This window comes from Meles meles, chromosome 8, assembly GCF_922984935.1.
Source record: "Meles meles chromosome 8, mMelMel3.1 paternal haplotype, whole genome shotgun sequence".
Taxonomy (NCBI): Eukaryota; Metazoa; Chordata; class Mammalia; order Carnivora; family Mustelidae; genus Meles; species Meles meles.
Genome location: NC_060073.1, coordinates 100,458,416 through 100,486,107, shown reverse-complemented (window position 1 = coordinate 100,486,107; position 27,692 = coordinate 100,458,416).

Genomic DNA, 27,692 nt, shown 5'->3' with positions numbered 1-27,692 from the left:
TATTGTTAAAAACTTAAGCCTCCTAATTTTTTTTTAATTTTTTTTAAATTTTTATTTGTTTATTTACAGCATAACAGTGTTCATTGTTTTGGCATCACACCAAGTGCTCCATGCAGTACGTGCCCTCCCTATTACCTACCACCTGGTTCCTCATCCTCCCAGCCCCCTCCCCACCCCCCTGCCGCCCCTTCATAACCCTCTGATTGTTTTTCAGAGTCCATAGTCTCTCATGGTTCATCTCCCCTTCCAGTTTCCCTCAACTCCCTCTCCTCTCCATCTCCCCATGTCCTCCATGTTCTTTGTTATGCTCCACAAATAAGTGAGACCATATGATACTTGACTCTCTCTGCTTGACTTATTTTGCTCAGCATAATCTCTTCCAGTCCGTCCATGTTGCTACAAAAGTTGGGTATTCATCCTTTCTGATGGAGGCATAATACTCCATTGTGTATATGGACCACATCTTCCTTATCCATTCATCCGTTGAAGGGCATCTTGGTTCTTTCCACAGTTTGGCGACCGTAGCCATTGCTGCAATAAACATTGGGGTACAGATGGCCCTTCTTTTCACTACATCTGTATCTTTGGGGTAAATACCCAGCAGTGCAATTGCAGGGTCATAGGGAAGCTCTATTTTTAATTTCTTCAGGAATCTCCACACTGTTCTCCAAAGTGGCTGCACTAACTTGCATTCCCACCAACAGTGTAAGAGGGTTCCCCTTTCTCCACATCCTCTCCAACACACGTTGTTTCCTGTCTTGCTAATTTTGGCCATTCTAACTGGTGTCAGGTGGTATCTCAATGTTGTTTTAATTTGAATCTCCCTGATGGCTAGTGATGATGAACATTTTTTCATGTCTGATAGCCATTTGTATGTCTTCATTCGAGAAGTGTCTGTTCATATCTTCTGCCCATTTTTTGATATGATTATCTGTTTTGTGTGTGTTCAGTTTGAGAAGTTCTTTATAGATCCTGGATATCAACCTTTTGTCTGTACTGTCATTTGCAAATATCTTCTCCCATTCCGTGGGTTGCCTCTTTGTTTTGTTGACTGTTTCCTTTGCTGTGCAGAAGCTTTTGATCTTGATGAAGTCCCAAAAGTTCATTTTTGCTTTTGTTTCCTTGGCCTTTGGAGACATATCTTGAAAGAAGTTGCTGTGGCTGATATCGAAGAGGTTACTGCCTATGTTCTCCTCTAGGATTCTGATAGATTCCTGTCTCACGTTGAGGTCTTTTATCCATTTCGAGTTTATCTTTGTGTACGGTGTAAGAGAATGGTCGAGTTTCATTCTTCTACATATCGCTGTCCAGTTTTCCCAGCACCATTTATTGAAGAGACTGTCTTTTTTCCATTGAATATTTTTTCCTGTTTTGTCGAAGATTATTTGACCATAGAGTTGAGGGTCTATATATGGGCTCTCCACTCTGTTCCACTGGTCTATGTGTCTGTTTTTATGCCAGTACCACACTGTCTTGGTGATCACAGCTTTGTAGTAAAGCTTGAAATCAGGTAACGTGATGCCGCCAGTTTTGTTTTTGTTTTTCAACATTTCCTTAGCAATTCGGGGTCTCTTCTGGCTCCATACAAATTTTAGGATTATTTGCTCCAGCTCTTTGAAAAATATCGGTGGAATTTTAATCGGAATGGCATTAAAAGTATAGATTGCTCTAGGCAGTATAGACATTTTAACAATGTTTATTCTTCCAATCCAAGAGCATGGAACAGTCTTCCATCTTTTTGTGTCTTCTTCAATTTCTTTCATGAGTGTTCTGTAGTTCCTCGAGTACAGGTCCTTTACTTCTTTGGTTAGGTTTATGCCCAGGTATCTTATGGTTCTTGGTGCTATAGTAAATGGAATCAATTCTCTAATTTCCCTTTCTGTATTTTCATTGTTAGTGTATAAGAAAGCCACTGATTTCTGTACATTGACTTTGTATCCTGCCACATTACTGAATTGCTGTATGAGTTCTAGTAGTTTGTGGGTGGAGTCTTTGGGGTTTTCCATATAAAGAATCATGTCATCTGCGAAGAGAGAGAGTTTGACTTCTTCCTTGCCAATTTGGATACCTTTTATTTCTCTTTGTTGTCTGATTGCCGTTGCTAGAACTTCTAATACTATGTTGAACAAGAGTGGTGAGAGTGGGCATCCTTGTCGTGTTCCTGATCTCAACGGGAAGGCTGCAAGCTTTTTCCCATTGAAGATGATATTTGCTGTGGGTCTTTCATAGATAGATTTTATGAAGTTCAGGAATGTTCCCTCTATCCCTATACTTTGAAGCGTTTTCATCAGGAATGGATGCTGGATTTTGTCAAATGCTTTTTCTGCATCAATTGAGAGGACCATGTGGTTCTTCTCTCTTCTCTTATTGATTTGTTCTATCACACTGATTGATTTGCAAATGTTGAACCAACCTTGCAACCCAGGGATGAATCCCACCTGGTCATGGTGGATAATCTTTTGAATGTGCTGCTGGATCCTGTTTGCTAGGATCTTGTTGAGAATCTTTGCATCCATATTCATCAGTGATATTGGTCTGAAATTCTCCTTTTTGGTAGGGTCTTTGCCTGGTTTGGGGATCAGGGTAATGCTGGCTTCATAAAAAGAGTCTGGAAGTTTTCCTTCTGCTTCAATGTTTTGGAACAGCTTCAGGAGAATTGGTGTTATTTCTTCTTTGAAAGTTTGGTAGAATTCCCCCAGGGAATCCGTCAGGTCCTGGGCTCTTGTTTTTTGGGAGGTTTTTGATCACTGCTTCAATCTCATTACTAGATATCGGTCTATTCAGGTTGTCAATTTCTTCCTGGTTCAATTTTGGGAGTTTGTAGCTTTCCAGGAATGCATCCATTTCATCTAGGTTGCTTAGCTTATTGGCATATAACTGTTGGTAATAATTTCTGAAGATTGTTTCTATTTCCTTGGTGTTAGTTGTGATCTCTCCCTTTTCATTCATAATTTTATTAATTTGGGCTTTCTCTCTTTTCTTTTGGATTAGTGTGGCCAATGGTTTATCGATCTTATTGATTCTTTCAAAAAACCAGCTTCTAGTTTCATTGATACGTTCTACTGTATCTCTCGTTTCTACCTCATTGATCTCTGCTCTAATCTTGATTATTTCCCTTCTTGCGTGTGGAGTTGGTTTGATTTGTTGTTGATTCTCCAGTTCTTTAAGGTGTAGAGACAGCTGGTGTAGTCTGGATTTTTCAATGTTTTTGAGGGAGGCTTGGATGGCTATGTATTTCCCCCTTAGAACCGCCTTTGCTGTATCCCATAGGTTTTGGACTGAGGTGTCTTCATTCTCATTGGTTTCCATGAATTGTTTAAGTTCGTCTTTTATCTCCTGGTTGATCCAAGCATTCTTAAGCAAGGTGGTCTTTAGCTTCCAGGTGTTTGAGTTCCTTCTGAACTTTTCCTTGTGATTGAGCTCCAGTTTCAAAGCATTGTGATCGGAGAATATGCAGGGAATAATGTCAGTCTTTTGGTATCGGTTGAGTCCTGCTTTGTGACCCAGTATGTGGTCTATTCTGGAGAAGGTTCCATGTGCACTTGAGAAGAATGAATATTCTGTTGTTTTAGGGTGGAATGTTCTGTATACGTCGATGAGGTCCATCTGGTCCAATGTTTCATTCAATGCTCTTATTTCTTTATTAATTTTCTGCCTCGATGATCTGCCTATTTCTGAGAGAGGCATATTAAGATCTCCTACTATTATTGTATTCATATCAATATGACTCTTTATCTTGATTAATAGTTTTCTTATGTAATTGGGTGCTCCCATATTGGGGGCATAGATATTCACAATTGTTAGATCGTCTTGGCGGATAGTCCCTTTAAGAATTATGTAGTGTCCTTCTGTATCTCTGACTACAGTCTTTAGTTTAAAATCTAATTTATCTGATATGAGAATCGCTACTCCGGCCTTCTTTTGAGGCCCATTGGCATGAAAGATGCTTCTCCATCCCTTCACTTTCAGTCTGGGTGTATCCTTAGGTTCAAAATGGGTCTCTTGTAGACAACATATGGATGGGTCCTGTCGTTTTATCCAATCTGCAACCCTGTGTCGTTTTATGGGCGCATTTAGGCCATTCACATTGAGAGTGATTATTGAGAGATAGCTTTTTATTGACATCGTGTTGCCTTTGAAGTCTTTCTGTCTGTAGATTGTTCCTATATTTCTGTTCAGTGATATTCTTAGGATTTTTTTTCTTTTATAGGACCCCCCTTAATATTTCCTGCAGTGTCGGCTTGGTGGTTGCATAGTCTTTTAAGCCTTGCCGGTCTTGGAAACTCTTTATCTCTCCATCCATTTTAAATGTCAGTCTTGCTGGATAGAGTATTCTTGGTTGCATGTTCTTCTCATTTAGTACTCTGAATATATTTTGCCATCCCTTCCTGGCTTTCCAGGTCTCTGTGGAAAGGTCTGACATTATTCTAATGGGCTTTCCTCTGTATGTAAGGAGCTTCTTTGTCCTAGCTGCTTTTAAGAGGGTCTCTCTTGAAACAAAATTCCCCATTCTAATGATAAGGTGCCGTGAGGACTTTCGAGAATCTAAAATCTTGGGAGGAAATCTTTCTGCCTCTAGTACATGAACTTTGTTTCCATTCGTGAGATTGGGAAAATTTTCATAGACAACTTCTTCCACTATATCTTCTAGACTTCTTTCTTTTTCTTCCCCTTCAGGGATTCCAATAATTCTGACGTTGGAACGTTTCATGGCATCGTTTATTTCCCTGATTCTGTTTTCGTGGCTTCTGAGCTGTTTGTTCCAGGCTTCCTCCTGATCCTTTCTCTCTATCTGTTTGTCCTCCAGATCACTAATTCTATCTTCTGTCTCAGTTACCCTAGCTTTTAGAGAATTTAGATTGGATTGGAACGCATTGAGAGCATTTTGAACATCATCCCTGGTGGCTTTCAGTTCTGCCCTAACATTGTGAACATCATCCCTGGTGGCTTTCAGTTCTGCCCTAATCAATTCTGTTTGGTCATCCATGGCTTTCTCCAACCTAGCTATTGCCTGGATAATTGTTAGTCTGAATTCCTTTTCTGACATATTGTCTATGTCGATAGCCATTAGCTCTGTTGCAGAAGGCCCATCCTCTGTATTTTTCTTCTGTTGGGTATTCCTCCTCCTAGTCATTTTGGTAAGAGATGACTAAACAGATGCAGCTGGACTTATCGATTGTGGTGCAGTCAATGTGCACCCTGGAACGCTTCTGTGCAATCAGGATTCCCCACCCAAATGAGAGAAAAACGAGAAGAAAAAGAAATAGAGAAGAAGAAAGAAAAAAAAAAAGGGGGAAAGAAAAAAGGAAAAAAAAAGAGAGAGAGAGATAGGAAAAAAAGGGAAGATAAAAGAGAAGGCTCAGCCCAAATGGGCCACAAGGTAAGATTTGTGGAGTATACAAACAAAAACAGACAGACAAAAAGAGTGATAAAAGTATATGACAAGAGAAAAAAATATGTATATATAAGCAAAAAAAAAAAAAAAAAGGGAAGAACCTCATCAGAAAGAACCCCAAGTATAAGGTTTATATATTATCAGGACAAACACAAATTCACAGAAACACTGACAGAAGGAAAAATTGGGAGAATGGTTATAGATTCTCAGTGTGGGTGAGGAAGGTTATTTTGATTCTTCCTGAAGGTATCTTGATGTTTTTGTTAAGGGACTCAACTTTCCTAAGTTACAGGGGGATTAGAAACTGGTTTGCCTATAGGGGTAGCATTGATTGGGGAAAGGGGATTACCTTGAAGTTTAACTCTATATGTATAGTAGAAAATAAAAATTAAAAAAGAATAAACTAGACTAAACTAAGTTAAAATTAAAAAAGAATTAAAAAAATAGAAAAACAAAAGAAAAACACGGGTGTATGTATCAAAAAGTTCAGGTTAGAAGGTTATTAAAGAATTTGATGTACTGGACATCTCGGTGTGATGGTAAATAGGTTAAAAAATTATCTGTATGTATAAAAAAAAAGAACCAGAATATTGGTAAAGAGCTAAAAATAAAAGTTGTATTTATGAAGTAGTGGTGGTTGTTCTCCTGTAGTCTTTTTTTTTTTTTTCTTCCTTCCTGGTTGGTTTTCTGGGGGAGGGGCCTGCCACGTGGGTTTTCAGACAATGATGTTCCCTGAGTTAGGTCCTCCCGCTCCCCTCAAGGGGGTGAGCTCTTTTTTTTTCAGGAAAATGTTTTTTTCAGCCTTTTGTTCTCTGGGGGTTTTTATGTTCTTTCATCTGCTTTCTCTCGCCTTGACAGCTTTTGATGGTTTCTGGAGGTTTAGAGGAGAGCAAACAGCACCCCAACCTCCCTCTCAGAGAGAAGCCTCAGACTGTTTTGCAAAAGCTGCTGGCAGAGTCGGTTCTGAGTCACTGTCCCTGGGGATGTAGGAGCTCCTCCTTGTACCCAAAACCAGGGCAGCGGTGGCTGTCTAGGCAGCTCCGGACCGCCAGAGAGGTTCGGAGCAGAGATTGCACACTGAGATTTTCCCGCTGTCCTGGGCTGGGAATGTCTGGTTTTTCTGGCTGCCAGAGCTCCAGGCTAGCGCCTATGAGCACCTATCCCAAGGGAGGGTGTGGGAAGCGCGCGTTTCAGGATTGCCATCTGGCCAGGCTCCCAGCCCCTCAGGGGAGCCAGACCCCACTCGTTCTCGGGCGCGCTGGCTTTCAGGTGCACTGGCCGCTCAGGGACGGAGACCTGATTTCTCCGCAGCACTCTCTCTGGCTCCGCACCAGGGGAGGCTGTCCTGGGTCTGGGGACTTAGGTCCCTGACCCTAACTGCCCAGGTTCCCGCTATTACCCCCCGTGATCCTTTGCTGTTTGTTTTTTGAGTGCTTTCAACCAGACTCCAAGTTAATGCTGGTCCCCAGATGCAGAGCACTCTCGTGTTGGGGTGTTACTTTCTGATCGGTCACCTCTGGTGGCTCCCTCCCCCTTTTGTTTGTCTTCCGATATCAGTCCGATGCTCCCAGTCTGCTTTACCTGCCACTGGCGTCTTCTGCTCCTGTAGAGATCCAGACGTGTATAATTCTGATCTCAGGCTGATTTCATGGGTGGTCGGAGTTCTTTGGTAGGTAATCAGCTCACTTTAGGGTACAGGTTGAAATGGTGCCTCCTCCTACTTCCCCGCCATCTTGACTCCCCCCCCCCCCCCAAAATTCAGCCTCCTAATTTTTATTTTTTGTAATGTCTTTGTCAGGCTTTGGAGTCAGAGTTATACTTGCCTCATAAAATAGATTGATATATATCTTCTCCTGTTCTCTTGTGTAAAACTGTGTTTAAGATTTACATTACTTCTTAAAGGATTTGGTTAACTAGCTGAGCCTTGAGCTTCCTTTATAGCAGCTTTTTTTTTTTTTGTATTACAAATTCAATGCATTTAATGGTCAGAGAACTAATGTGAGTTTCTATTTTATCTTATATCAGTTTTAGAAAGGCCTTTTAGGAAATGTGTAGATTTTTGTCTCAATTGTTAAATTTATTGGAAAAATCAAATGACAATTAGAAAGTTAAACATTCTAGAGATGTGCTGGGTGGCTCAGTTGGTTAAACATCCAACTCTTGTTTTGGCTCAGGTCATGATCTAAGGGTTATGAGGTGGACTCCACACTGGTTGTGGAGCCTGCTTAAGATTCTCTCTCTTTCTCTCCTTCTGCCTCATCTTCTCAATAACAACAAAAAAAGTAAACATCCCTGCTCATCAGAATCACTTAAAAGATTTTTTTTAATCACTTAAAAGATTCTGATTAAGATGAAGTAAGCACACTCCTTCTAATCTCTCAAAATGAATGCATGAAGTTGCTGTCTGGAGACTCTGAAAAGTAAATGGTAGCAGGATGCTAGGAGAGAGAAACTGGGACTCAATATGGCAATGAATTTCCTGTCCCCCTCTCTCCCAGTGTCCTCTAGCCTGGATTCAAAGGCAGATTGAAACCCCCAATCACACCCTTTTACAGACAGAAAGAGCTGCCTGGAAGAGCACTTTCTGATTTGAAGAGTGGGAAGGGAAATTCCAGGGGTCAGAGACAGAGTAGGAAGTCCCTGGATATTTCTGGAGTCTGTGGGTGTGTGTATTCTCTATTCTTTCTTACCCCCTGCTCCCATGAGAAACTGAGGCAGCAGGATTGGTGGCAGTGACAGTCAGGGCCGTAGCAGCCCAGCAAGGACGCAGAACTCTGAGGAAGGGGAACTTTGGCTTCAAGGATGTTGGAATAGTCTCTGTTACATTTTCTTTCTTTTTTTTCACTTTCCCCAAAGGCAGATACAATCACAGAAAACTAAAGTTCCAATTTTCTAGCTGGAAAATGAGTAACTGGAGCTAAAGGGTGGCTCTCTAAGCATGTAGAAAACTAAAACATGGTAATTAAATAAAATGTGTATATGAACCCTTTGGATTCGTTCCTTTGATGTACATGCACGAATATGACCATAAAAGGCATAGCAAATGTCTGGATAACTGAAGTAGGAGGTACACTGTCCAGGTCCCAGACTTGCATGAAGTGGCCCACATGCAGGACAGATCCAAATAACAACACAGATGCTTCCAGAATTGAACTGATATTAGTACCATAACCCACAGAAGGAAGCTTAAAATTATAATAACCTGTATGGAAAAAGACCAATTTTATGAATTATCAAAATTTGCCTGAGAAGAGATAGTCAATCTGAGTATCTATTAAGAAATCAGGGGGCGCCTGGGTGGCTCAGGCCCTTAAGTGTCTGTCTTCAGCTCAGGTCGTGATTAAGGTTCTAGGACTTATCCCCACATGGGGATGCTTCTTACTCTCCCTCTGCTGCTCCCCCTGATTGTGCTCTCTGTCAAGTAAATAAATAAAATATTAAAAAAAAATTTTGTCAAAAAAATCCACGAAAGGTAATTCCAAGCCCAACTACGACTAATATTCACTGAGCATAATGGTCTTCATCCACAGAACAGGACTTATCATCAATTCCAAGCCTTCACATATATGAGAATGAGTTTTTGCAAATGGCAAATTGTGCACAAATGAGAGAAAATAAGTAGCTGAACAACCCATCACACATGCATGACCTTTTGGGAGAAGTAGAACTTTCTCAGAGCCTGAAAGTACATATGGTGTCAGTAATATCTTTTCTCCCTTTCACAGATAGGCCTGTTTCTGAACATAGTAACTCAACGTGTAGAGGGTGGTGGAGGCCAGCCTGTGGCCTGAAGCTGACAGGAAATGCAGCTCTGGGCTTCTTCAGCTAGAAAATCACCCAACTAAAACAGAGAATAACAGAACATGAAAATGTCTCTTTCTCCATACAAAACAAGGAAATGTGTGCCTCCAACAGTGAGAAAGAGGGAATTTGCTATTGCTATGGGTAGATATGCTGATGTTTGTTCTAAATGTAGAAATTAGATAGCCACAAATGGAACTTACTTTAAATGAGCTTTCTTGGTTAAGTGCCTGACTCTTGGTTTCCACTCAAGCTGTGATCTTGGTGTCCTGAGATTGAGCCCTATGTGAAACTCTACACTCAGCATGGAATCTGCTTAAGACTCTCTCTTCCTCTCCCCCTGCCCTACCCCTGACACCCTTCTCTCTTTCTTCTCTGAAATAAATAAATAAATCTTAAAATAAATAAACAAATTAGGTCTCAAGAACAGAAAAGGAGTCAAAATAAAGATACCTTGCTATGTAATGATAGACACTGAGAATTATTTAGTTCACATTAAATAACCCTTTCTTTTTTTTTTTTTCAAAGATTTAATTTATTTATTTGACGGATAGAGATCACAAGTAGGGAGAGAGGCAGGCAGAGAGAGAGAGGGAAGCAGGCTCCCTGCCAAGCAGAGAGCCCGATGTGGGCTCGATCCCAGGACCCTGGGATCATGACCTGAGCTGAAGGCAGAGGCTTTAACCCACTGAGCCACCCAGGCGTCCCTAAATAACCCTTTCTTGAACCCATACCCTGAGAGAATTAAATAAAGTCTGTGTGGTTTATGACTAACAAAACTCCAGATTAATTTCCCTCAATGGTTAACTCTTTTAGCACCCTCTAAGAATTCAAGAGAGACAACACAATCTTTTAATTAATCTCACAGTTCCTCATCTCCTGAGAGCACAAGGCAAAGCTCTGCAGTGCTTGAAATACAGGCCTTGTGGATGAATTCTGGGTTTTGGGTAGAGTCCATTTTCCATCCAAGAAAATAACACAGCTGAGACCGGATGTGGCAAAAACAGAGCAGGGGAGATGGAAAGATCCTGACTCAAAAATGTGAGAAAAACGCTTAGAGACACAAAACCAAGAAGCCATCAACCAGTCCATTATCTCTAGGCAGAAATGAAACTAAATCATTAACTATGATCTTTTCAAGCTTTTCAAGGAAGACATGTATATTCTCTGTTAGTCATCTAGCTCACTATGTGATAGTCTTTAAGTGTATAATTTAATCCCTTTTTTGTAAGTTCCAATTTTTCTTAAAGTTTGAAAACAATGGAAAGAGTCTTGGAGCTAATATAGTTCATTTTTCTTTGTTGATAGAAATATGCAATAAAGAATGTAATAAAGAATGCTGAACCCAGACTGAGACCTTGGTTTTTTTTTTTTTTTTTCCTTATTCTCAGGGTCATTAAGTAAAGTTATGAGCCACAGGGGGAGTGGCTTTGCTCTGCCCCTGCCCAGGCTAGATCCCCAGGCTTTGCAATCCTTTCAGTAGACCAATCACTTCTCATTGCAAACATCTACCTTGTCTTATTGATCTATTATTTTTGAACAATCGAGCTTTTCATGCCACACATGTGAGATTCTAAACCCACCTAGAAGTTAACAGAAAATCATGGATCAGCTTCATTCTCTAGATGTCAACTGGTATCTTTTTAACAATGGAATGTCCAGATTCCACCGAGATGTCCTTTGATGTCTATAAGTATTATACTGACTCACCTTCACTGAGCATTATTTCTATAGCTCCAGTTGATGAAAACCAATTCGAAGAATTCAAGAAATATAATATAGGCTTCAGAGAAGCCATCGTTTTCTATGTATTCACAGTCACAGCTCTTAGCATTAAAAGACCTCAAGAAATCATCTGCTTCCAACCTTTACTGAACAGATGGAAACCAAACCAAACTAAAACAGCTGTGGCTGGAGTAAATAATCCCAATTTAACAGATGAAAAATTGTAGCAATGTGGATTTAGTGGAAACTTTGAGAATGAGAAGGGGTTGGTGAGTTTTAGAATGCTTAATGTAGCTGTAGCAAATAAAGATATGTTTAGAATAATTTTCCTGGAAATTCCTTTGAGTCTGTGTTAGCCAAAGTGTGTGAATATAATAATAACTAAATTTTCCTGCTCATTTATCATAGTCCAGTGTTATTTGGTCTTTGCAATACTGTGTTATTCAGTTCTAGCTATAAATTCATGATAAAAGTACCATGTGAATAAGCACCACTTTAACCATCAGGAAACTGACTTTTACTTTCAAATTCAGTTCCTTTCCCTGCATCACACAGATGGTAAGAAGTAGAGGAAGGGCTTGAAACATGATTCATGTGACTCCAAATTCATGTTCTTAATCAGTACTGTAGGCCCTCCCATGAGATAGAAAAGTATTCTAAAGAAAATTCAATGAATGATATTTGTGACTGAAGGCTTTAAGGTCAGGAAAAGCCCGAAGGCATCAGCTTACAGGTAAAATATGAATTGCTAGTCAGGCTACATATGTTACGTTGCAACAATTTCTAGGCAATCCTTTTCTTTTAAAGGAAAATTGATATGATCAGGTCAGGCCCCACAAAAGGGTCAGAATGTTGAAGGCTTGAGAAATATTCCATGAAATGATACATGAGAAACATTTGGTGGAAGAAGACTTTTTAATTGAGAGGTGTGGGTGCCAGTAGTTCCCACATCTTCGCTGTCAAGATAGATACAACATAACCCTAGGACTGACCTTCAGGGTTCAAAACTATGAGTGGTCACCTCTAAGTATACAAATGCTTAGAAGCTTGAGATTACAAATGGCAGAGTCTCATAGCACAATGGACCTATTTTCTTAGCAATTTTCACTTTTACAATTTTACATTTGATTGATTATTTCATCAGTTTCTCCCAGCAGCATTATCCAATAAAATTTGGGGAAATGATGGTAATGTTCTATGTCTGCCTTTTCAAATCCAGTAAACATTAAAGACATGTGGCTAGTGAGTACCCAAAATGTGCTAATGTGCCAGAGAAACTGAATGGCCACACTGGGATAGTGGTTATCATACTGGGGAGCATAGCAAAGCATCCCACAGCAATCCTACTATATTTAATTCGCTCACCATCATAACCCCAGGACCCAGCAAAAAGCTTTATGCAAAACGGAAGAAAAGTATTTTTGAATGAGCAAATGAATGAACAAATGATTTTACTAGTCTTGGACCTTAGCAGAAACTCAGTTTTTTCTAAGTATAGGGTAACCACATGTCTTAGTTTACCAGGCATGATCTTTGTTTATGTTGGTAGTTGTTGTGTAAGGGCCTGCTTAGCCAGAGCAAGCCATTTTGTTGTTTATGCAGTAAACTTAGATTTACCCTACCCTCCAGAGGAACTTACTTAGAAACAGGTCTGGGAAAACAGTAAAATATAACTGACCAGCCCCTGATATCAGAGCCCATATTCCAGGATGTGTCAGGTCAGGGGGAGGTAACAGCCCAGAATACAAGGATAAGTCGAGCCAGGTGGAGACATCCAATCAGGAAAGCACCTCCCTAACCACCCAAGAATGTGGGCCCTGCCTTTTGGGCGCCAATTCTGACCAGAGTGATAGGCTAGTTCAAATAGCCACTATAGCGTAAATTATATTTCAACTGGTCACCTGTGTGTGGCCAGGCTCAATCACATGGCCTTTACTCTACAAAAGTTAGTCTGTGAGGCTGGGAGGGGTCGCCTCTTTGCAAGAGACAGCCCTGGCTGGTCAGTTTGATTCTTGATGCTTGGCACAAAATAAAGCTTTGCTTGACCTTTGCTTTGTATCAGTCTTGCTCCTTTGACCATGGACCCAACATTGGGGGCTCGTCCGGGATCAAACGACGAGAACTGAGCCAGCATCAGAATTTCTGGGAAAAGCCTCCGGAGGTAAGATCTCAAGACCCCTTGAGATCCTGTCTGTCTGTCTGTCTGGTTGTGGAGCTGCAGGGTAGAGCCCATCAGGGAGAAGCTGGATGCAGCACAGCTCTCCAGGGCTGGAGTGGATGCAGGGACGCCTCATCCCTCTGGGGGGGGGGATCGCCAGGGGTTATGGGCCCCCTACGTGGTCAAAGGACCTGCCGGGGGGTTCAGGTCCCCCCAGGCAGTTAGGGGACCGAGAAAATCCCCTCCAGCTGTTGGGTCTGCAGATGCTCATAGGGGACCGAGAAAATCCACTCCAGTGGCAGGTTGAGTTTTTGAGTTGGGATTATATCTTGCACGCCTTTGGGCTTGACATCTGGTTGAAAAAGGGCCGCTGGGTCTGTGGTTGTCTTTGTCTTGTCTTTTTGTTGTCTGTTGTGTTGTTTGTTATGTTTAAAGAAATGGGGGCAAGCAGAGAGTAAGGGGACTCTGACTTTCATCTCTCTGTTCCTCCTAATAGATGTGGGGCTTCTCCCTTACTCATTTCTAGTGTGAATGGCTGGTTATAACTGGAGCCAACTGGGGTTGGTCTAACTCGAGACAGAGACTTTAAGGAATATTCCCAAGCAGCTGCCGAAACTCCCTTTGTTTCAGGGAAGTTTCCCTGTTTTCTCTGGCCCAACTTAGACTGCCTAACCCCTCCCCCCTTGCTGGTGGGAAAGCATGGCTTCTGCTCCTCTGTTGGGGCTTATGAGCTCTAAAACCAGGAATCCTTTCTCTGCCTCCTGGCAGCACTTTTTTTCTTCTGTCTCTCACTTCTCATATTTCTGCCCCAACATGTGTGCAGCCTGCATGACTGGCCTCTAGTTCACGCACCATGGCTCCTTCTCTCTTCACTATCAAGGAACAAGAAGAGCAGCCCCTGGACCTCACACCCCCCACTCCAGATCTTCCCACCCGTGTCTCAGGTAAACATTCAAAGTGGAGGGGGCCCAGGTGGAACGTAAATCAGTATTTGAACTGAGTTAAGTTTGTTGGTTTAATTAAGATAGACATGTCTTTGAAGCTACAGCAGTAAATGTGAAGCTTTTATTCTATCGAAATTTACTGAAGGTCAAATAAGCTTGTGTTATTTGTTAAAATCTATTAGCAAAGAAATGACTGAACTGATGGTTAATTGTCTGTCTCAAAGTTTTAATGGGTAATTGTTGAAGTAGCTTTCAAAGTCTTTGGTAACCTGAAACTTTAAAGTTTTCCTTGGATGACAAATGGAATTAAATTTGTTAGACATCTAGGTCTTTTCCAGATAGGATAAAATGCTAAAGCATTGATTACTGAACATAGGTTTGTGCTTTTGATTTCTTACTGCAAAGAAACTAAGAATATTCAAATCTGTTGGTAAACATGTTTTGTGCTTAACTGATTGATAAATTTGGCATCTAAAAAATTCTGTTGTAACAGTTCACAATTGGTTAGTGTTTAGTTTTTGCTAAAGATTAAGGTGTTTCTAAGAGTACAAAATTCTGCTAAATGTAACTAAGACTGATGGAAATAAGGGAAGCAACTCTGTATGTAGGAAGTAGGAGATATGTAAAAAAGAGAAAAGAAATGGGAATACATTTTGTTAAAAGTAAGAGAAGGTAATTTTGTCCTAAATGAGATGGTTGTTTGGAAGGAAATGTCTTGGGACAAAACCTGAATGCAAAAGAAAGTTGTAAAAGGTTTGTAAAGGGAAATCTTCACAAAAAAATTTAGATATGGTCAGGATAGACTAAGAAAAAAAAAAAAAAAGGAGAAAAAGACCAGATGCCTGATCTTGTTTGAATAAGAAAGAAAGAAAAACAGCCCCCAAGGTAATTTAGCACTCTCCTGACATGCCTCCACATAGATTATACTTCCAAATGAAAGGGCCATTTGGCCTTGAGAGATTGGGAAAGCGCCCTAACCTTGAGGGACTGCAAAAACACTCCGTTATAATCCCCCATTGCCTGTAACCATAGAAACTCACTCTTACTTGTAAAGAATGAAAGGGGAGACAGATCACCTCCCACTAGCCAGGGATACGCAGAGGGAGGTGTCCAACCTGTTTGAATCCAAAGAGTGCCTGACTGTGTGAATGTGTCTGTATGGCTCCACCACTTTGGCTACGGAGTCTGAGCGGGCTGCACCCTGAGTCTCACAGGGCGTCATATGGCATAACGGTCATCTACTCTATGGAGTAGCCCGTTCCGGGGTTTATACGGACAGACCTTAGCTAAGACACTCCTAGTTTCCCGCGAGGGATGCGAGCAGGATAGCATCTGAAAGATCCACCTCCCTTTGTCTCCAACATCATTCTGATGGGAGGGAAATCTAATAAACTCACTATCGTAAGACTGCATGCTTAAAAAAAAAAAAGACACTGATATAGAAAAGCTGTTTTTCTCTCTGTTTAAAAGGGCAAAGTCTTCTTAGGTTAATTGATCTGTTATGGTTTTCTCTTTGCCTGTCCAGAAAACCCAGTTTCTATGTTTTGTTTTATCAGGTGTTTAACATCCCTAATTATATTTAGGCATGTGTTTTAAAACTTTCTAAGGTTTTAGCAATTGTCGACAAGATTTAAATTGTAAATGGGATCTCTTTGACTCATAAGACTTTTCCTTGGTATACTAAGTTACTCAGTAAGTACTGCTAAACCAATAATAAACCTTGGGTTACATTTGGGTAAATGCTGTAACTACTCTAGAGGTTCTATACATTTCCTAAAGTTTTAATGTTTTGGTAAGGGTCATTACTTGATATTTAACCATATCTATTCTGAGCTTTTGTCAATTGTAATTGTTTTAATTATCTTGTAAGATGAATTCCGTCCTAAAGGAAATTCATATGGAAGACTTTCAGGACAAATGTAGGTTTTTGATATGTTAAAATCCTGGGAACTGAAATGAGTAAAAATTTAGAGAAGTAAGGGCTCCATTCGGACTAAAGCAGAATTAGTAACATGGGACTAGATAAACTGAAAGGTTGTAATGTTGTGTCTCTAAATGTTTTAAACATTACTGGTTCTGTAATGTTTACTCCTCTAGACTAGGGAAACTTTTTCTTAAGTTATCTGTAACTTACAGAGATGTAAAAATATTCATTTGTGAACGAATCAAGGCATTCAACTTTTCTCTCTATCTGAACCCTCTGAAACCAAAAGATCTCAGCAAGTATTCTTTCTTCCATGGTAATCAGTCATTTGCATAAGTTCAATAAGAATCTGTTCTTGTAACAGGACACCATTGGAAACATGGGTTATTTTACCAAGGTTTGACTGGAATGTCATATTTGAGAAAGACATGCATAGACTCAGATATGACCAGACAGCTTTAAGGAACTAAGGTTGACTTTATGAAACCTGGAGCTGTAAAGCCCTTTGGAACTGTTGGCCTGATACCTTGCTTACAGAGTTCCCAGCAGCCTCACCAGGTGAGTTAAGAATGTCACTTCCTGGCAGGATACTTTGGGAACCTCAGAAAGAGGAATTCGTCAATCTGACAGGTATTGCAGGCATGTCTGATGGCAAGTATGTGGCTTGGCTTCTGGCCCGGAGATGCTACTAAAAGTTCAACCTAGAGATTCCTTATAAGAAGTTCCAGCAAAGCAGATTCTAAAAGATCTGTATGATCACTCACTGTTCTTGCTGAGCTTATATAAACAATTAGGCCAAGTTTGTTAAAACTGGACTTGTTTTTCAAATAAATTAGTCCTGATTTGGCTATCTCTGAAAATGAGGGTTATTTTAGAGAAAAAATTATGTCTTAATAACATGCCTTTATGGATGTTAAATTCTAGATTTGGTTGTCTTTAAATGTTTGCTTACCTAAGCTAGAAAACTTGAGGTAAACTTCAGAGGAAGATTTAAAATATTTACAAAAATGGGTTAAACTAAACTATAAAAGGGACTGGGCTAAGACTAGGAAGAAATAGTAAGCCAGATACATCAGGGCACTCATTTGGGGACACACAAGCTTAAGGAGCTTATGGGCAAGCAGTTTCAGGTTTCTAAATTAGGGCATATGGCTCAGGATGTGGTTGATAGATGTACTCAATGTCAGGCAGTAAATGTGGGAAGAACTAGAATGGGAAGAGGGAAGAGAAAAAAAAGGTAAGGAACCAGGAATTTATTGGGAAATGGATTTTACAGAGATGAAACTGGAAAAATATGGACTCAAGTATATGTTAGTTTTTGTGGATACATTTTCAGGCTGGGTAGAGACTTTTTCTTCCAAACATGAGATGGCAGAAGTGGTAGCCAAAAAACTACTAAATGTTTGGGTTACCTCTCATGATTGGGTTGAACAATGGCCCTGCATTTGTGAGTTCAGTCTCACAGGCATTGGCCAAGGCCATGGGCGCTAATTGAAAACTACATTGTGCCTACCAGCCCCAGAGTTCCAGACAAGTAGAGAGAGAGAATGAACTGGACTCTTAAAGAGACCTTGACAAAGCTAATTCTGGAGACTGGCGGTGGGTGAGTGGATCTCCTTCCCTTCACCCTCCTTAGGGCACGATGTACACCCTACTTAAACAAGGTGACCCCATTTGAAATAATGTTCGGGAGACCCCCCCCCCCGCCCTCAGCTACAAGAGGTTGCCCTAGCAGAAATGACTGATCAGTCTGTACTCCAGTCACTGCAGGCATTACAGTCTATTTAGCCCACACAGGGATCTGAACTGCCCACACTGAGACAGATAAGGAGCTGGAACCACCTCCTTACCAACCCGGGGACTTGGTTTGGATACGCCACCACCAAGTGGGAAACTTGGAGCCTCGCTAGAAGGGACCTTTACTATCATCGTGACCACCCACACAGCAGTGAAAATAGAAGGCATCCAGTCTTGGATTCATGCAGGTCTCATCAAAGAAGCTGAGAACGAGGATGCCCCCCAGAGATGGAAGCTGCAGCCAATGGATCCCGCTGACTGTGGACTAAAGCTAAGACTCAAAAGACTATGAGTTCATTATTGCTCCTATTGTTACCTGTTTATGTAAGAGCTTCTAAGTCACCTCATAAGACAGAAAAGTATAAGTGGGAAATTAGAGAGATAAACATGCTAGTCATACATACTCAGTATAACCCCTTACAACAGAAGAACATAGAACTGGCTAAAAAGTCAAGGATTTGACTAATCTCCAAAGAAAAGGGGGGGGGGGATGTAAGGGCCTGCTTAGCCAGAGCGAGCCATTTTGTTGTTTATGCAGTAAACTTAGATTTACCCTCCCCCCCAGAGGAACTTACTTAGAAACAAGTCTGGGAAAACAGTAAAATATGACTGACAAGCCCCTGATATCAGAGCCCATATTCCAGGACGTGTCAGGTCAGGGGGAGGTAACAGAGCCCAGAATACAAGGATAAGTCAAGCCAGGTGGAGACATCCAATCAGGAAAGCACCTCCCTAACCACCCAAGAATGTGTCAGGTCAGGGGGAGGTAACAGAGCCCAGAACACAAGGATAAGTCAAGCCAGGTGGAGATACGCTCTAGTTCCATCCACGTCGTCGCAAATGGCATGATTTCATTTCTTTTGATGGCTGCATAGTATTCCATTGTGTATATATACCACATCTTCTTTATCCATTCATCTGTTGATGGACATCTAGGTTCTTTCCATAGTTTGGCTATTGTAGACATTGCTGCTATAAACATTCGGGTACACGTGCCCCTTCGGATCACTATGTTTGTATCTTTAGGGTAAATACCCAGTAGTGCAATTGCTGGGTCATAGGGTAGTTCTATTTTCAACATTTTGAGGAACCTCCATGCTGTTTTCCAGAGTGGTTGCACCAGCTTGCATTCCCACCAACAGTGGAGGAGGGTTCCCCTTTCTCCACATCCTCTCCAGCATCTGTCATTTCCTGACTTGTTAATTTTAGCCAATTACAGATGTATTTAAAAACATATAGCTTGCATTTCCAAGGTTTTTTCCTCAGAAAAAAAATTGTCAACTTTTAATGTTTGTGGGCCCTCCTCCTGGGCTCCCAGGGAAGCTACATTTTAACTTTTACCAAGGTCAGAATGACAACCAGACTTCAAAGCGTGGACTCTATTTCTGCCTGAGCACACATTTTACATCTATGTCTTAGCAAGTAACCTCAAAGAAACATTTCAAACTAAAGATAAGAGTAAAACTCTCCCTAAGTTCTGTTCCCATACCTCTGAAGCCTGAAACCTCTCACATACTAAATGTTTGTAATTTTCTGGAATGTCCTTCCTTATGATGATTTGCAACTCTTAATGTAACAAAAACATACACAAGCCTATATTAAACATTCTTTTCCCTGAGCACTCTCTTCTTTGTGAAGACTGTGTATCCTGGGAAGCTGTCCTCACTTGGGCTCAAATAAACCACTTTTTCTTTTTCTTAAAGAAATTCTAGAAGGTTTGCTCATAACCTTTAACTCATACTATGGTGTATTATGTGTCTATTGAAGGAATAAATGATTGAATACTTTAAAATATGTAATATACCAAGATGGTGGAGAAGTAGCAGGCTGAGAATACATCAGGGAGCAGGATATCAGCTAGATAGCTTATCTAAACATTGCAAACAGCTACAAATCCAACGGGAGATCGAAGAGAAGAAGAACAGCAATTCTAGAAACAGAAAATCAGCCACTCTCTGAAAAGTAGGACTGGCGGGAAGCGACTGGAAGATAGACCACGGGGGAGGGGCCAGCTCCTCCTCCTCCCGGCAAGAGGTGGAGCAACAGAGCATAAAATCAGGACTTTTAAAAATCTGTTCCACTGAGAGACATTGCTCCAGTGGCTAAACCGGGGTGAAGCCCATGCGGGATCAGTGTGGTCCCAGGTCCTGAAGGGTCACAGAAGTATCGGGGGTGTTTGAGTGTCACACAGCTTGCAGGTATTAGAATGGGGAAGCTGGCTACAGAGACAGAGCGGAGGAGTCAACTCTCAGCTCAGGGTTACCTTGAACTGTCGCAGGCTGGGTGAGCACGGAGCGTGGCCAGAAGCCAGGGAGAAAGGAGTGTTTGGGCGCTATTCTCTGAGGGCGTACTGAGTAGTGGGGCCCCGAGCTTATGGTTCCTCCAGGCCGGAGACTGGGAGGCTGCCATTTTCTTTTTAAATTTAATTTAATTTTATTTATTTGACAGAGAGAAATCACAACTAGGCAGAGAGGCAGGCAGATTGAGAGGAGGAAGCAGGCTCCCTGCGGAGCAGAAAGCCCAATGTGGCCCTCGATCCCAGGACCATGGGTTCATGACCTGAGCAGAAGGCAGAGGCTTTAAACCACTGAGCCATCCAGGTGCCCCAGGAGGCCGACATATTCATTCCCGTCCTCCAGAACTCTACGGAAAGCATTCAGGGAACAAATCTCCCGAAAGCGAACCCGAGTGGATTACTTAGCCAAGGCCCTGTTAAGGGAGGTGCAATTCCGCCTGGGGCAAAGACACTTGAGAATCACTACAACAGGCCCCTCCCCCAGGAGATCAACAAGAAATCCAGCCAGGACCAAGTTCACCTACCAAGGAGAGCAGGTTCAATACCAAGGAGAGCAGCGGAATTCCAGAGGAGGAGAAGGCAAACACAGAACTCATGGCTTTCTCCCCATGATTCTTTAGTCTTGCGGTTAATTTAATTTTTTTTCAATTTTTTTTCTCCTTCTGCTAAATTTTTAAAGCTTTTACCCTTTTCTTTTTTAACGTTTTTTTAAACTAGTTTATCATATATATATATATATATATATATATAAATATATAAAAAGTATATAAAAAAGAAAAAAGTATATATATACATACATATATATACAAAAAGTATATATATATATGTATATATATACTTTTTTCGTTTTTATATTTTTTCTTTATTTGTTTTCTTTTTTTAAAATTTTTTCTTTTTTTTCCCTGAACCTCTTTTTACTCCCTTTCTCGCCCCCACAATTTGGGGTCTCTTCTGATTTGGTTAAAACGCCTTTTCCTGGGGACCACCCTTTTAGTATTTTACTTGCTCCTTCATATACTCTTATCTGGACAAAATGACAAGGCAGAAAAATTCACCACAAAAAAAGAACAAGAGGCAGTACCAAAGGCTAGGGACCTAATCAATATAGACATTGGTAATATGTCAGATCTAGATTTCAGAATGTTGATTCTCAAGGTTCTATCTGGGCTCGAAAAAAGCATGGAAGATATGAGAGAAACCCTCTCTGGAGACATAAAAGCCCTTTCTGGAGAAATTAACTAAAATCTAACCAAGTTGAAATCAAAAAAGCTATTAATGAGGTGCAATAAAAAATGGAGGCTCTCACTGCTAGGATAAATGAGGCAGAAGAAAGAGTTAGTGATATAGAAGACCAAATGACAGAGAATAAGGAAGCTGAGCAAAAGAGGGACAAACACCTATGGGACCACAAGGGGAGAATTCGAGAGATAAGTGACACCATAAGACGAAACAACATTAGAATAATTGGGATTCCAGAAGAAGAAGAAAGAGAGAGGGGAGAAGAAGGTCTATTGGAGAGAATTATTGGAGAGAATTTCCCTAATATGGCAAAGGGAACAAGCATCAAAATCCAGGAGATGCAGAGAACCCCCCTCAAAATCAACAAGAATACCCCGTCACCTAATAGTAAAATTTACAAGTCTTAGTGACAAAGAGAAAATCCTGAAAGCAGCCCAGGAAAAGAAGTCTGTAACATACAATGGTAAAAATATTAGATTGGAAGGAGACTTATCCACAGAGACCTAGCAGGCCAGAAAGAGCTGGCATGATATATTCAGAGCACTAAACGAGAAAAACATACAGCCAAGAATACTATATCCAGCTAGGCTATCATTGAAAATAGAAGGAGAGATAAAAAGCTACAAGGACAAACAAAAACTGTAAGAATTTGCAAACACCAAACCAGCTTTACAGGAAATATTGAAAGGGGTTCTCTAAGAAAAGAGAGAGTCTAAATGTAGTAGATCAGAAAGGAACAGAGACAATATACAGTAACAGTCACCTTACAGCCAATACAATGTCACTAAATTCATATCTCTCAATAGTTACCCTGATTGTTAATGGGATAAATGCCCAAATCAAAAGACACAGGGTATCAGAATGGATAAAAAAACAAAACCGATCTATATGTTGCCTAAAAGAAACTCATTTTAGACCTGAAGAAACCTCCATATTTAAAGTGAGGGGGTGGAAAATAATGTACCATGCGAATGTACATCAGAAGAAAGCTGGGGTGGCAATCCTTCTACCAGATCAATTAGATTTTAAGCCAAAGACTATAATAAGAGATGAGGAAGGACACTATATCATACTCAAAGGGTCTGTCCAACAAGAAGATCTAACAATTTTAAATATCTATACCCCCAATGTGGGAGCAGCCAACTATATAAACCTATTAATAACAAAATCAAAGAAACACATCAACAATAATACAATAATAGATGGGTACTTTAACACTCCCCTCACTGAAATGGACAGATCATCCAAGCAAAAGATCAACAAGGAAATAAAGGCCTTAAATGACACACTAGACCAGATGGACATCACAGATATATTCAGAACATTGCATCCCAAAGCAACAGAATACACATTCTTCTCTAGTGCACATGGAACATTCTCCAGAACAGAACACATCCTGGGTCCTAAATCAGGTCTCAACCAGTATCAAAAGATTGGAATCATTCCCTGAATATTTTCATAACAAAATGCTCCGAAACTAGAATTCAATCATAAGAGGAAATTTGGAAAGAGCCCAAATACATGGAGACTAAACAGCATCCTGCTAAGGAATGAATGGGTCAACCAGGAAATTAAAGTAGAATTGAAAAAACTCATGGAAACAAATGATAATGAAAACACAATGGTTCAAAATCTGTGGGACACAGCAAAGGCAGTCCTGAGAGGAAAATATATAGCGGTACAAGCCTTTCTCAAGAAACAAGAAAGGTCTCAAGTACACGACCTAACCCTACACCTAAAGGAGCTGGAGAAAGAACAAGAAAGAAACCCTAAACCCAGCAGGAGAAGAGAAAGCATAAAGATCAGAGCAGAAATCAATGACATAGAAATCAAAAAAACAATAGAACAAGTCAATGAAACTAGGATCTGGTTCTTTGAAAGAATTAATAAGGTTAATAACCCCCTGGCCAGACTTATCAAAAAGAAAAGAGAAATGACCCAAATAAATAAAGTCATTAATGAAAGAGTAGAGATCACAACTAACACCAAAGAAATACAGACAATTATAAGAACATACTATGTGCAACTCTACGCCAACAAATTTGACAATCTGGAAGAAATGGATGCATTCCTAGAGACATATAAACTACCACAATTGAACCAGGAAGAAATAGAAAACCTGAACAGACCCATAACCAGTAAGGAGATTGACACAGTCATCAAAAATTTCCAAACAAACAAAAGCCCAGGACTAGACAGCTTCCCAGGGGAATTCTACCAAAAATTTAAAGAAGAACTAATTCCTATTCTGCTGAAACTGTTCCAAAAAATAGAAATAGAAGGAAAACTTCCAAATTCATTTTATGAGGCCAGCATCACCTTGATCCCCAAACCAGACAAGGATCCCACCAAAAAGAGAACTACAGACCAATATCTTTGATGAACCCAGATGCAAATATTCTCACCAAAATACTAGCCACCAGGATTCAACAGTACATTAAAAGGATTATTCACCACGATCAAGTGGGATTTATTCCAGGGCTGCAGGGTTGGTTCAACATCCGCAAATCAATCAATGTGATAGAACACATTAATAAAAGAAAGAACAAGAACCATATGGTACTCTCCATAGATGCTGAAAAAGCATTTGACAAAGTACAGCATCCCTTCCTGATCAAAACTCTCAAAGTGTAGGGATAGAGGGCACATACCTCAATATTATCAAAGCCATCCATGAAAAACCCAGCGCAAATATCATTCTCAATGGAGAAAAACTGAAAGCTTTTCCGCTAAGGTCAGGAACACGGCAGGGATGTCCATTATCACCACTGCTATTCAACATAGTACTAGAAGTCCTAGCCTCAGCAATCAGACAACAAAAGGAAATTAAAGACATCCAAATCGTCAACAAGGAAGTCAAACTATCACTCTTCACAGATGATATGATACTCTATGTGGAAAACCCAAAAGACTCCACTCCAAAACTGCTAGAACTTGCACAGGAATTCAGTAAAGTGTCAGGCTATAAAATCAATGCACAGAAATCAGTTGCATTTCTGTACACCAACAACAAGACAGAAGAAAGAGAAATTAAGGAGTTAATCCCATTTACAATTGCACCTCAAACCATAAGATACCTAGGAATAAACCTAACCAAAGAGGTTAAGAATCTATACTCAGAAAACTATAAAGTACTCATGAAAGAAATTGAGGAAGACACAAAGAAATGGAAAAATGTTCCGTGCTCCTGGATTGGAAGAACAAATATTGTGAAAATGTCTATGCTACCTAAAACAATCTACACATTTAATGCAATCCCTATCAAAATACCATCCATTTTTTTCAAAGAAATGGAACAAATAATCCTAAAATTTATATGGAACCAGAAAAGACCTCGAATAGCCAAAGGAATATTGAAAAAGAAAGCCAAAATTGGTGGCATCACAATTCCAGACTTCAATCTCTATTACAAAGCTTTCATCATCAAGACAGAATGGTACTGGCACAAAAACAGACACATAGATCAATGGAACAGAACAGAGAGCCCAGAAATAGACCCTCAACTCTATGGTCAACTAATCTTCAACAAAGCCGGAAAGAATGTCCAATGGAAAAAAGACAGCCCCTTCAATAAATGATGCTGGGAAAATTGGACAGCCACATGCAGAAAAATGAAATTGGATGACTTCCTTACACCACACACGAAAATAGACTCAAAATGGATGAAGGACCTCAATGTGAGAAAGGAATCCATCAAAATCCTTGAGGAGAATGCAGGCAGCAACCTCTTCGACCTCAGCCACAGCAACATCTTCCTAGGAACAATGGCAAAGGCAAGGGAAGCAAGGGCAAAAATGAACTATTGGGATTTCATCAAGATCAAAAGCTTTTGCACAGCAAAGGAAACAGTTAACAAAACCAAAAGACAACTGACAGAATGGGAGAAGATATTTGCAAACGACATATCAGATAAAGGGCTAGTATCCAAACTCTATAAGGAACTTAGCAAACTCAACACCCAAAGAACAAACAATCCAACCAAGAAATGGGCAGAGGACATGAATAGACATTTCTGCAAAGAAGACATCTAGATGGCCAACAGATATATGAAAAAGTGCTCCCCATCAGTTGGCACCAGGGAAATACAAATCAAAACCACAATGAGATATCACCTCACACCAGTCACAATGGCTAAAATTAACAAGTCAGGAAATGACAGATGCTGGCGAGGATGCGGAGAAAGGGGAACCCTCCTCCACTGTTGGTGGGAATGCAAGCTGGTGCAACCACTCTGGAAAACAGCATGGAGGTTCCTCAAAATGTTGAAAATAGAACTACCCTATGACCCAGCAATTGCACTACTGGGTATTTACCCTAAAGATATAAATGCAGTGGTCCGAAGGGGCACGTGTACCTGAATGTTTATAACAGCAATGTCTACAATAGCCAAACTATGGAAAGAACCTAGATGTCCATCAACGATGAATGGATAAAGAAGTATATATACTCAATGGAATACTATGCAGCCATCAAAAGAAATGAAATCTTGCCATTTGCGATGACGTGGATGGATCTAGAGGGTACCATGCTTAGTGAAATAAGTCAGTCGGCAAAAGACAACTATCATATGATCTCCCTGATATGAGGAAGTGGAGTTACAACATGGGAGGTTAGGGGGGTAGGAAAGAATAAATGAAACAAGATGGGATTGGGAGGGATACAAACCATAAGGGACTCTTAATCTCAGAAAAGAAACCTGAGTTCCTGGGGAGAGGGGGGCTGGTGGAGGGGGATGGGATTATGGACTTTGGAGAGGGTATGTGCTATGGTGAGTGCTGTGAAGTGTGTAAACCTGGTGATTCACAGACCTGTACCCCTGGGGATAAAAATACATTATATGTTTATAAAAAATAAAAAATAAATAAAAAATTAAAAAAATATATGCAATATATCAGATGTAACCTTAATATGAGAAAATTCACTATTTTGGGAAATGACTTGGGTAGATGACTTGGTCTTTCTTGCCTTAGATTATTTTTATTTTATTTATTTATTTGACAGTCAGTGATCACAAGTAGGCGGAGAGACAGGCAGAGAGAGAGAGAGGTGGAAGATGGCTCCCTGCTGAGCAGAGAGCCTGATGCAGGGCTTGATCCCAGGACCTTGGGATCATGACCTGAGCCGAAGGCAGAGGCTTTAACCCTCAGAGCCACTTCGTCGCCCCTGCCTCAGATTATTTTTAAAGTATTAAATATATTGTTAGTTTGAATTATTATGAAATTGCTACCTGATTCAGCCTAACAATTATCTTTTACACTGAGATATTGTGAGAATTGAATAAATAAGTAATTTTAACAAGATTAGAATTATATGTGGCACATAAGTGTTCAATAAGTTCTGGCTATTATCATTATTAACAGTGATTTATGCATACAAAAATATGGTGTTTTGAAAACTATAAGGAGTAGCCACCATTACTAATCATACATGTTTAACTATTACCCCAAATTTTAAATTAACAGAAAAAATTTAAAATCATGATTCAAATATTTCAGAAATTATATTCAGATAGGAAGCTGTTGTCAAAAAGATTTTCTAGATCAGTGTCTGCAAAGCTTTAATTTCTAGCTCTTAACCTAATTACTATCTACTATCACTACACTGAGAGAGAAAATTATATATATGGCAGCTAATGAGAACATCAATAAAGGATTTTTTTTAAAAAGCAAATTTTAATTGTTCCTGTGCCCCAATAGCTCATCCCTGGTGAACGGAAGTCTCAAGGGAGCTTCCATGTATAGATCTTCGAGGCTATCACTTATATATTACCCTAGATAAAAATAAATCACTTTGGCCAGTGGCTCTGATCACATTATGAAGAGGCTACAATAGGGAACCATGGGTTTTGATACATAATGTCTATGTGAACTTTTCAGTAATTGAGACCTTCCTTGTTCCCCTAGTAACCAGAAATTTCCATTTTGAACAGCCTCTACTCTCCTTCTCAGGATCTATTTCCCTTAGAGGATATCTGGTCTAAATAGCACATATAACCCAGAATAAGGTTTCCAAATAAAGGGTGAGTATCTGAATTCTATCTATTCCAGAAATTTTAATCTCAGAATGTTAAAGTAGTCTAACTTCTCTGCATTACAGTAATTTCCTAAAGCTTTTAGAAGATAGTTACTCATCTTTTGCTATAAGAATCTGAAGACATAAAATTCAACCCATACTACTTTCAGGCACATTTAATGGTTAAAGAGATATTTGATGTTGAAACAGGTAGCTCATTGGCCATAGTTCTTCTCTTTGAGGTAACATACAATAAATCTAATTCCAGTTCCTGTTACTAGTCATGCAGACACCTGGTATGAATTATTTGGATCCCAAACGTCAGTTTTCATAGATAATTATGGTTGGTAAATTGCAACCATAAAATACTAGCCCCAGGGCTCAACACAATTCACCAGGTG